Below are 13037 nucleotides of genomic sequence, written 5' to 3'. Positions count from 1 at the left end.
TCTCATGACCAATCCTGCTCAGCCCTTCTGCTCACACACAGACAACCTACCATCGAGCGATAGGACTCAACTTCATCTACCTTTAGTTCACAAATTCCCTCAAAACAAACACTGAATATGGAGACCATGTTCCGGAGAGGACAATATATATACTGCTACTACACCAGAATACACACCAAAGCAACAGCAGTCAATTGCAACAGCATCATGTGAATAAACCCAAAAAGTAACACACGATGCTAAACTATCAGTTTGCGCAGCACCACTTTAATAGGACCAACCCCCTTCTGCACATGAGTTCACGTCTTCAATACCTGATCACCTACTATACGAATTATTCGTATAATTTTAGATCGCAGTATTGCGAAGGCCTGACCCAATTCGAAATTACTTTCCTAAACTTGTCTGGGTCCACCCATCGTCCTATACTTGTCCAGGTCGAGTTTTTGCGCTGCTTCGAAGGTGGAGAAACAAAATGTATGTATGGCCATACGTTCAACTTGCTCTACCGGGAATGGAACTCCTAGGCTAGCACATTGTTCCCCCTCACATTACGATAAGGAAATCCTTCATCTCTTTTAGACGACACCGCTTTTCAATCATGACCTCTATTCTTGGGCTCGCATCTTGTTTTTCCAGAGACAGGAATTTCTCGAATTACCAGAACCGCGATCACCAGACTCACGCCCCAGATTTAGAGTTTGAATAAAAATGAACTTTGTAACACACAAGATACTAAGTTCTCACCCTCAAGAAACAAGCTCTCATAAGACAGCTTTTCTTACATCTCTTTCAAAAAGACTGTTTTCCTTCCTTTCTATATTTTATCTTCTCTTTTATATATTATTTATTTGTTCTTTTTGCTTAACCTAATCACCAATTCTAACAAATTCAAACAAACAGTACAAAAAGTAAACAAAAATCTATTTGTACCTAGACAAAAAGACTCAGACTACACCTCTCTATCCAGCTGAGAAGAAATCCTCACTAGATGACAGCGAGAGACAGCCCGAAAAACAACGGGACAAGACGTTTACTGGCCAGAATAGACGTCTCTGGAATCCTTACTAGAGGCGCAACCAATGAGATATGGATCACTCACTGACGACTCTATTCACCAACTTCACTTGGCAGTGACCAACACCTTCAACGGATTTTTCAGCTGCAGATGTACGTCTCATACAAAAAATATCAACCACAGATGAATGCAGCAGTTGAAATCACAGCATGTGTATTCTCCTACTATTTTCCACTATTCACAGACTTCGGTGCTGTATCTGTTAACAACCGTTATAATTGACGTTTACATTCAGTGTTTTCTAGAGTCGGTTAGTCAAAGAGGATTGAGTAAGTTAAGGCTGTAAGGAGCCTTAGCACTATAATCTTTAAGGCTGTAAATGGAACCCAATGAGGGTCTGCATTATCAAAAGACTTGTTAATAAAGCCGACTGTTATTTTGCGGGGCAAAATGATGGAGAGGTGAATTAATATGATGTTGAGTTATGCGATTTGAATGAATCGGGTTGAAAAAAAGTAGAATTGTTTTTCATTATTAGTGATTTTTCTCCGCTGTCTTTTTTTGAAAATTGTTAAATAACGTTTGTTGTAAAAAATGAAAAACATAAGTGAATATCAATGTGACCAACCTGCAAAATATAATCTTTGGTAATTAGACTAATTAGAATTGTTCGATACCTAATTATCCTCAATTATAGGAGGCCAAAAATTGGGGTTAAATATTGTAGGGATTGATATATTGTGGGATTAAGTGGTTTATGTGTTACAAAAAATGCAGTTAAGTTAAAGAGCTTAAAATATTAGGGTTTAAAAACAGCACACTGCTTTAATTGGAGCCTTAATTTATTTTTATTGTTTAATTACATTGTCGAGAGATTGATAATTTAAAGCAAAACTCTTTTTTTAGAGTCAATGTCTCTACTCTGTCATGGGGTTGGCAATTTTGTTCCGTATAAACCTGTACAAGATATCGATAAAATTTGTCTACTTTTCACAGGCGAGGATACTTCAAAGGGCACTCAATGTAATGATGTGATTCGTAAAATTAAGGAACTTTGTAGAAATCGAAACTTGAAGCTTTAAGTTCTCGGGAAAACTCGTTTAGAAATTGACAGCTAATATTTCGCTGTTTCAAGAAATCAATAGGCTGGAGGAATATGGCTGGAGTGTGAGACGGGACTGTTCTAACTGGATTCCTTGGGAGTTTTGAATTTACTGCAAACGATGCTTGACGAAAGGTTTCAACGAAAGATTTGTGTTGGTTTTATTTGTTTACTCTATAGTATTTTAGTTCAGTTTTACCTAAAAATTCAATTTTTCAAAGCCGATAACGTGATTGTAATAGCTTCACACTAAATAAAGTTAAGGTAATTCTTACCTTAAAAAACATCCTAACTCACCTTATCTGTTATAGTAGATGTGCCGTTCCTTTAACTAACCCTAACTTTACCTGAACTTTACCTGAAAAGCTAAGGCCTCACTACCTTAAAAAAACCTTAAATTTTATTCTAACTAGCCTTTAAATTACCTTAATTAATTACCCCAACATTACCTTAAAAATTCCCTTAACTTTGCCTTAACCAAACCAGAAACTTCCCTTAACTTTAGTGTGTTCGTGCGAGGCTTTTTTTAATAATGCTGAAGTTCAAGCATAGAAGGAATTCGTTTGAATAGCAGATCGGTAATTATGCTCAAAAATTATCTTTTTCCCCGAGGGGAGTTCTTTATAACAAGGTTGGGTAACGAACATGCTGTTAATTATGAAAATGATTGTTATTTCGAAGTACTTTCTAAAACTGTTGAAGAGGGTAATTTTAAAAACGGTCACAAACGCAGTAAAGAACCAAAATAAATTTATGATTGGAGTGTTTTTTTAGATATAGCATTAGCACTGGTCTTTGTGACAAATCAACTAACTTTACATGACCTTTCTTCCCTGACCATAACATTATAACCCTTATTAGGATGCTCTTGAATCGGCTGAAGAAGGGATATAAAGCGACTGGATTCTTAACTTGTCTTTGACGCATTTGAAATCTAAACATAAATTACCAGTTGTAAGCAATATAAGTATGACTTTTGCTGCTCAAACTTAACTTTGCATATGAACAATTATCAGACTGTACGGGAAAAATTCGCATGAGTAATTTAATTGTTACCTGAATTTAATTGTTTTTTTTTCATCAGCTTATTGACTGAGAAAAAAAAACAATTAAATAACAGACGTAAAATAACTGAGAAATACTTTCGGTAAAATTTTTAAGATTGGAAAAAGTGAAGACTTTCAGGCAGTCACACAGTCAAATGCCTGCCTTTTCAGTACGAGTAATTAAATTGTATTTAGTAGATATCAAAATCATTCTGTTTTAAGCACGGTAAAAGCTTGTTTAATCACGGATTAAAATATACAAAACACTACATGATTTGTCTTTTTTTTGTCGACAAATCCAAACATCAATTTTTGTCAGCAAAAAAAGAACGAGACTATTTGATTGAGCATAACAAGACTAGGTTGGCATTTAGCTATTGAGCCTCATTTTGTTTTGATGGGTAGGTCAACAAAATAAAAATGTCCTGTACAAAAAGAAATGATTATTATTTTTCTGATGCAATCTTGATCGGTTAAAGAGAGTAAACATTGTATTTCGTGATTAACTATTGTTATAAAGTTATTTTCTGCTATACAAACAACTTTGAAAAACTATAGCTAATTTTTTGAAAAATTGCGTTCAGATAAACATCGGAAGTCAAAACAATTTTGTTCAAGAACGTTTACCAATTTTTGTGTCTGAAAAACACAAGCCGCACGTTATTAGATGTTGTTTAGTTTTTGTCCTCTCTGTTTGGTCCAAGTTTTGTTTTCAGAAATGTTCAACACGAACTAAATCAGAGTTACCATAAGTTTTAACAGATCAATGTTGGCGCATCTTAGAAACCAAACTGAAAATCATTAATGGTTCCATCCAAATAGGGCCAAATCTTCGTGTATGATCCTACCATGGTATCCAAGATACCGTAATTGCTCGGCTGCATGATATCTAAGAGTGTTTTTAATGAAGACTTTATGGCATCCAGGATCACCATTGATGATAACTCTATGGTATCCAAGATGGCCATAATTAGAAAGTGTCTGGTATCTGAGAAAACAATTTATGGAAGATTCATGGTATTTGAAAAAGCCATTAATGGCGGGTTTATGATGAATAATAAAACCATTCTTGATAGGTATATGGTTTAACAGAAAAAAATAATAGCAGGAAACGAGAACTAAAAAACTAGAACTGGCGGGACTTTTGTATCAAATAGTATAAGGCTAACAATTAAATTAGCCAGGTCAAAAAGAAACAATTCAAACTTTAAAAAACTTAAATCAGTTTGTATCCTAATCAGGACGTTTAATTAATAAAATGTTGTAATATTTCGTAGATTAGATGTTCCGGTATAATTTTTGCCCAGTCAACAACATTTCGTGTTAAAGCGACAGAACATTTTTTATCTTTTTTTCCGCAACTTCCCAGACATGTTGTGAAAAACTTTTGAACCAAAATATAAAGTTGTACAAAAAGTCTTAAGATCTTCTTTGGGCCATAGAAGTCTATGGCCTTGCATATGGCATCCAAGACAAAAAAACTTTTTTTCTCGAGGAGCTTTTTGATATACATTTTTTCGTCTGGATCCACGCAAGATGTTATGAAAAAGTCTATTTTAGCAAAAAAATAAGCAAAATCATAACGCCCTGTGTTGACCAAAAAAGTTATTGTCTTAGAAATGGTACACAAAACACCATAGAAAAAAGTCTCGTTGAAGGTCAATGGCAACGACATATTCGTTCTACTACGTGATCGAAAAACGTCATTTGAGATCACATTTGTGTTTTTAATGGTCTACTGAATGTTATCAATTAAGCCATTCAAGCATAAATGTATTACTTATGGTTTCCAAGAAACAATTTTGATTGTCAACTCGTGGGTTAACGCTACACAAGCAACTTTTGTCTTCCGTTTGTTCAGGACTATTTCTGTGTTCAGCTTATTATTAATTAAAAACCACCTAACATATTTTATAGGTAGTCAGAATATGCAAAGCATTATTATATATGAATCTCAGCGCATAGTGCAAAATGATTCCCTGGCTAATAGAGTTACTCATATTTTCTTTCAAAATCTAGCAATGAACATCGGTTGTAATCTAAATACTCCCATAAACATATTTCTGTTTTAGCGAATTACTGATTGGAACTGAGAAAATAAAAACAATTCATTGCGTAAAATAAATGAGAAAACATTTTTCCTATCTAGAATAGCCTGTATAAAGGATTACAATCGCCTGTACAAAACGTAATGAATAAAATTTTTCTGAGGCAATCTTGGTAGTTTAAAGAGAGTGAAAACTGTCTTTAATGAATAATGATTGTTTTAAAATTAATTTTTGTTTTACCAACAACGAAAATTAATTACAGCAGCTCTTTGGAAAAACTGCTTTAAGATGAACATCGATATTAGCAACAAATTGTTGTTTGCCAATTTTGTTGCCTGAAAAAACAAGCCGGATGTTGATAGACTTAATTTAGTTTTCCTTTGTCCTTGGTTTTGTTTTCAGATATCTTTAAAATGAACTAAATCAGTGTTACCATAAGTTTTAGCAGATCAACGTTGGCGCATCTTAAAAACCAAACTGAAGATCTTTCATGGTTCCATTCAAAGAGGGCCAAATCTTCAGATGTTTTTATAGTCTCTTGTCTTTAACCTTCCTTACATGTGAAAAGGTTTTTTTGAGAGAAATAATAAAATTGCGCGAAGATTTTAAGATCTTGTATGGGCCATAAAAGTCTATGACCTTGGATATGCAATCCGAGGCAACATAAAAGTTTTTTCTTGAGGAATGTTTCAGTATACATTTTTGTGTGAAATCCACCTAAAATTATATATAAAAGCCTATTTTAGACGAAAAGTGAGGCTGCACAAAAAAGTAAGACCTTTCATGGCCCATGAAGAATATGGTCTTGGATATGGTACAAAAAATCCATGCAAACGTCTTTTTCCTTGTTGAAGGTCAATGGCAACTACGACATCTTCGTTCTACTATGTGATACAAAAATCGTATAATGAGATCTCTTTTGAGTTTTTTGTGGTCTAATGATTGTTATCAGAGAAGCTTTACAACAATACATGTCTTACGTATGGGATCCAAGAAACATTTAAGAAGGACAACCCGTGGATTAACGCTACATACGCAATTTTTGCTTTCAGTTTGTTCATGACTGTTTCTATGTTCAGCTTATTTTTGATTTAAAACCACCTAAGATATTTCGCAGGTATTGAAAATATGCAGTTCTTTATCATAAATGAACCTCAGCACACAGTCCAAAATGATGCCCTGGATAATAGAGGCAGTGATATTTTCTTTTTGAATCTAGAAATGAATGTCGGTTGTGATCTAAGTACTTCTATAAAATTATTTCTGTTTTACCGAACTTCTTATGGGGACAGAGACAATTATTCAATTGCCTTAAAATAACTGATGGAATATTTTCCCTAAAATTATTAAGATCGGAAAATGTGAAAACTTTTTTTGATGATTTTAGGAGCTCTTTGGAAAAGTGCTTTCAGATGAACATTGGAAGTAGCAACAATTATGTTCAAATTTTGTTGCCAATTTTGGTAACTGAAGAACCAAGCCGCATGTTATTAGTTGTAAATTTGATTTTTTTTGTTCTGCGTTTGGTTCGTGTTTTGTTTTCAGAAATGTTTAAAGTGAACTAAATCAAGTTCACCATAAGTTTCAGCAGATCAACGTTGGTGCATCTTAGAAACCATACTTAAGATCTTTTATGGTTCCATCCGAGGAGGACCAAATCTTCGTGTTTGATCCTACATTGGTATCCAAAATACCATAACTGCTCGGATGCATGATATCTAAGATAGTTTTTTAATCAAAACTCTATGTCATCCAGGACCATCACTCATGGTAACTCTATGGTTTCAATGATAGCCATTTTTGGAAAGTGTCTGGTATCTAAGAAAGCAATTTGTGGAAGGTTCTTGGTATTTAAAAAAGCCAATAATGTTCGGTTTATGGTTTACAGGAAATTCATTCTTGATAGTTATATAGTGTTAAGGAAAAAAAGCAGGAAAAGGGTACTAAAAAACCGGAACTGGTGGTACTTTTGTATCAAAACAGAATATGGCTATGTCAAAATGAGCCACGTCACAAACATTTTTTGAAACATGTAAAAAATTTAAACCAGTTGGTATCCTATTTACGACGTTCGGTTTATAAAATTTCGTAAGATTCGTAAAATACACTTTCCGGTATGATCTTGTCCAGTCAACAACAATTCCTGTTAAAACGACAGAAAGTTTTATAGTCTCTTTTCTGCAACCTCCCTGACATGTTGGAAAGAGTTTTTTGAGACAAAAAAAAGGTTGTGCGAAAGTTTTAAGATCTTGTATGGGCCATAAAAGTCTATGGCCTTTGATATGTTACCGGAGACAACATAAAAGTTTTTTCTTGAGAAATTTTCTGCGAGACAATTTTTTCGTCTGAAATCCACATAAGATGTTATAGAAAAACCTATTGTAGTCAAAAAATGAGGCTGCACAAAAATTATAAGATATTGCATGGACCATAAAATTTATGGTCTTGGATATGGTACAAAAAAATCAACGAAAAGGTTTTTCACTTTTGAAGGTCAATGGCATCTACGGCTTATTCGTTCTACTATGTGATCCAAAAAACGTCATTTTAGATCACCTTTGAGTTTTTTTGTCTATTATAATAATCGCTATTACAGAAGCTACACAACTATTTATGTCTTACGTATAAGATTCAAGAAACATCCATGAATGTTAAACCGGAGATCAACGCTACACATGCAACTTTTGTTTTAAGGTTGTTCAGGACTGTTTCTGTGTTCACTTGATTATTAATAGAAAACCACCTAAAATATTTTGCTGGTAGTCAGAATATGCAAAACTTTATTGTAAATGAATTTCAGCCCATAGTCCAAAATGATGCCCTGGCTGATAGAGGTATTCATTTTTTTTCATAATCTAGAAATGAACATCGGTTGTAATCTAAATACTCCCATAAACATATTTCTGTTTTACCGAGTTTTTGATGGGAACTGAGAAAATAAAAACAATTAATTAATTGTCTAAAAATAAATGAAAAAATTTTTCCCTAAAATTATTAAGATTGGGAAATGTGAAAGCGTTTTTGATTCTGTGGGTTGAAAACATTATTTGAGATAACATACGATGACTATATTCTCATCAGGCAGTCACAAGATCAAATATTTGCAAAATATCTGCCTTTTCTGTACGAGTAATTTAATTGTACTTAGGAGATATCTGGTACAGTACTGAATTGGTCTCAAAACATTTCGTTATGAACAGGGTTCCTTGTTTTCATGAAAAAAAGGTAAAAAACACTAAATATTTTGTCTGTTTTTTATGATAAATCCAAATTTATCAAAATTTTATGTCAGCAAAATAAGAACGGCACAAATTGATTGAGCAAAATTAGGCGGGTGTTTAGCTTTTGAGATTGATTAAATGTTGATGGGTAGGTCGACAAGATTTGAATCGCCTGTACAAAAAGTAATAAATATTATTTTCCTGATGCAATCTTGTTATAAATTTACTGATGCAATCTTGTTGCAATGATTGCTATAAATTTACTTTCTTTTGTTTTACCAACAACTATTTATAATTACAGCAACTCTTTGGAAAAACTGCTTTCAGATGAACAACGGATGCCGGAACAATTTTGTTCAAAATTGTTTGCCAATTTTGGTACCTGTTTGAGATTGCAATGGTTTTGAAAATTGCAAACATTAAGACATTCAAACAGCTAAAGGCATCATCGACCTAAGTTGAAAGTGTTGTCATTTTTGCAAGCAATAGTAAGTTTCGAATATATACACAGACCCAAAAATTGGCGTGACTAGACTCAACGTTGCGACAGAAGCTCTATTCAGATACTGCCCTGTGTTCGCATCAGACCTCATGTCCGCAGCGCAAGAGCAGAAACATAGATATTCATCTTGAGACATTTGACTTGAGACCAAATGGAGTCTAGAACCAAAATGCGAATACCTATATGTGTGTAAAGATGGAAATTTTGAAACAATTGATTCTCAAAAGTTCGCATTATATTTGAAACATTGAAGTGGCTGGGTCTTCTCTTTTTTAAATCAGCACACTGTTCATTTTGAATATTCATGTATATGATGCACACAATTATCTTGTTCTTGATTGTTATAAAATTTCGACGCTTTATGGAAAATTTTGGAGAATCTATTTTCTCTCACTCCACCCCCTTTCTGGGCGTTTAACTTTGCGCCCACAGGCGCGCGTGAAATTTTTAACATATTAATATGCTGTATAGCAGCTCAAAAATGTAATATATGGTAATAAGGACACCGGGGGGCTGGTGAGGGGGGATAGATTCGATCCTTGTTATCGCGTCTTTTGACCCTTCCAATAACTCTGCTTCTTTTTAATCATCAATTGAAGAAGGATGAGATGATCAGAATCCAGACAAGCAGCCCACCAACGCTTTGCGCCCTCCACACGGAGTTCTGAGTCGTAGTTGTCCGTCTGAACCCATAAAAGGCAAAGTTCCGCTCAATTGAGAAATTCTGTGGATAATCTACGTTAGCTTGCATCACAGAATCTGTTTCCGAATACTGTTGTGATAGAAAATTTTCCAATTTCTCCACGAACAGCTCGTCAGCAATGAAAACAGGCTGAATTATGCGAAATTTTGCAGTGTTTGACTCCGAGGAAGAGAAAGAGCATTTGATGGCAAAACCATGTTTTATTAGCTCCTGGAAGAAGTTCGCCACGTCATAGGTCTCTTTCTATTTGTGCCTAGTGTGTTTTTTTTTACATCAAAGATTGTTAGCGTTCGTACGTTACCCTAACATTAGGTCACATATATAAAAAAGTTTGATTTCTTGATATGCAAGAATTTCTTACAGAAGTCCTAGCTCAATTACACAGTCAATAAAAAAGGTAACTTTACCTATAAAATATTCTCACTCACCACAACTGGTAAGGTCGATTTGTCTTTTCTTAACTCACCTTGACTAAGTCTTATTTTACCCGAACTTTACCTGAAAAACTAAGGCCTCACTGCCTTATAAAAACCTTATACTTTACCCTAACTTGCCTTAAAATTACCTTTATTATTTGCCTTAACATTACCTTAAAAATTTTGCTCGGACGTATTATAGGACTATAACTATAATATTATTGATTGAAGATAAGAAAATCCTTAGTGATAATATATGTTTAATCTCGTGCTGAAGTTTATAAGGTTCCAGCCAGTGTTGGTATTGTTGCCAACTTCTTGTTAAGAAAGCTCAACTAACTCAAAACTCGCAAGATTTTAACATCTAGCAAAACTTAGCAAGAGAGACTCGTTAAAGAATCAAACTTTAGTTTATTCTGAGATCCAGCTGCTCTTGGTAACAGTTTCTAATGATTCTAAATAAAATCCGGTTTCACTAACATTTCTTTTCAGGTAAATAATCAAATATTTATCATTTATAACATCATAATTACTTGTTTCTGATTGGTTAATCAAGAAAGTGACTTAGGTCATTGTTTATATAGTAAAATTCAAATTACTGCTATTTTAACTTTTTGACATAAGCAAGGATAGTAATCTCGCGGCTCTGAATGCCTCGAAAGTACGGTATTTGACCTTTAGTGATCACCTAAAATATCATAAAATTATAAACTTATGAAATTTAATAATAAATGACAAAACATCGACAAATGCCAATTTTGCACCATATAAGTGCTAATAGCCACATCTGTGGGTCTAATGCAATAACTTTCGTTAGGTCCATGATTAACTTAGAGGTTACCCTCACCGTGTGCCATAACCTCGGGTTGTTCAGGTTTTCCCTTCCAAAAATCGGGGGTGGTGTACAAAATTTCGGTCTTAACTTTTAAAAATTTCCATTTTTGACCATTTTTGAGTTTTGACAAATTCTAAATTTTTCAGCTTCAAAGGTTATTTCTTGCTGTCTGATGGCATTTGTAGCTGATTTGAGGAGGCGCCAACATCGCCGGCCCTCTTTTGCGGTCTCGGAAACACCATCGAAGAATTCTTGCGCTAACTTTACGACTGGCCGATTCAGTTCTCCATGTGCCATTTTGACTCTCGCTGATCGTACAACACCGTTGTCACCAGAGTAAATCTTAAGGAGTCGTCCCAATTTATACTCACAGCGTTTCACAGAATCATCCACTAGCCATAATAAGTCGCCTTTTTTCAGGTTTCGCAGAATTTCCTTTGACCACTTCGATCTTTGGTTCCACTGTGGAAGGTATTCACCAGTCCATCTGTTCCATATCATGTCGGCATATGCTTGAGCTGTTTTAAACGCTCACTGGACGGCATGAATGGTGCACTTGCAATCTCTAGTCCTAGCAAGAAATGATTTGGTGAGAGTGCCGTCAACTCTTCAGGGTCGTAACTTACTGCTGTCAGGGTTCGTGCGTTGAGAGTCTGCTCTACAAGACACAACATTGTGCTCAGTAACTAGCCGTTAAATTTGGGTTGTCCAAGATTGCAATCCTGACTTTCTTGCATTTTTGAACCTGTCTTTCCCAGATTCACCAAAGTGTTGGTCTCCCTGTGGATTATAATTCCAAACAATCTTAGCTAAGTCAATCCCAATCTTAGCTTTATCCCACTCATTCAAGAAAGCTTTCAGCTCGTTGGCTGCTCTGACGAATCTTGTTTTGTTGTCGCTGATGATGATGGTACTTGCGTAGCAACTTCTTGCAATCAATCTTGTCAGTGCAGTCAGACATGACTCATTGTCTAATGGCTGTGCGACTTCGTTCTTTACTGATCTCGATGATAGACAATTGAAGAGGCAGCAACATCTTTTCAAGGCACGTCGTAGCGACTTCACCTGAATGGGTTCGAAGAAATCAACACCATTATGGATAAATGGTAACACATGTTTACAAACCGTTCTCGGGAAAGATCTGCCATCGGTGGGTGGATTGGGTTGGCGTTCGTGAGCCAGCATTTGATAATTACTTCATTTTTTTAAACTTTTTCTTACCTTAATTTTTCTTAACCTAATTTTTTCTTATACTAACTTAAAATTAATTTTTCTTAATGCGTTTCGCAATCCAACAATCCAGAACTCTTGTTGAAGAATGTTTCTCACATATTGTGTACCTTCATGTAGGTATTCTCAATGTGCTTTCTCCAACAGACTTTGTACAACTGTATGATTCGTTGTTAACAATATTGGATGTTTCCATTGTTATTAGGGTTTGAATGCTTCAGTAAACTTTTCATTCTAACTGTTCCATCTTTGTCTATGAAGAGTGAGAGCTTGACGATGTGCAATGTTTTGGAGATTTCTTTGCGGTTTGCTATCGACTTTGAAACATTCGGGAAGGTTTCGTTTTGAACTAATCGAAACAGTATTTGCTCTGCCTGATAAATTGTGTCAGCTTTAAGGAGTCCCATCTGCTTGGTCTTGAACATCAAGCAGTAGGCAGTGAAGTCTCTAATTCGGTTGAAGGTACTATATCGTCTCCAGTCAAATAGTTGTTGTAGTTTAGTTTCTGTGACTGCAGTGCCGGTAATTTGCTAGGGTTCAAGTTTGTTCTCTTGAGAACATGGCTTTGGCCAGTTATCTTCGCTCCGTTGTAGCCCTTCCGGCCTGTTTAGCCACGTGGAATCCTTCGATGGACATTCCTTGAAATCCGATGTCGGCAAGTTTTTGACACCTTTGACGTGTCTCCATTGATTCAACGAGGAGTTTTCCAGTTTTTCGCCTGCTCTGTTCAAAACGAACACTTGTTGTTTCTTGTGCGCTGCTTGTATCCACTGTTGTACTGTTGATGAGTTGGTCCGGTGATAGATTTTGTCGATTCTGTTATCATTTTTGCTGAGTATCTGCTTTGTGAGACGAACTCCGTAAACTGCGGCTTGGAGTTCTATCTTCGGTATTGTCATATGTCTGATGGGTGCCA

This window comes from Convolutriloba macropyga, chromosome 11 (genome assembly GCF_964194025.1).
Source record: "Convolutriloba macropyga chromosome 11, txConMacr16.3, whole genome shotgun sequence".
Classification (NCBI taxonomy): Eukaryota; Metazoa; Xenacoelomorpha; order Acoela; family Convolutidae; genus Convolutriloba; species Convolutriloba macropyga.
The sequence above is the reverse complement of the archived record's forward strand: the minus strand, read 5'-3'. Positions refer to the sequence as shown.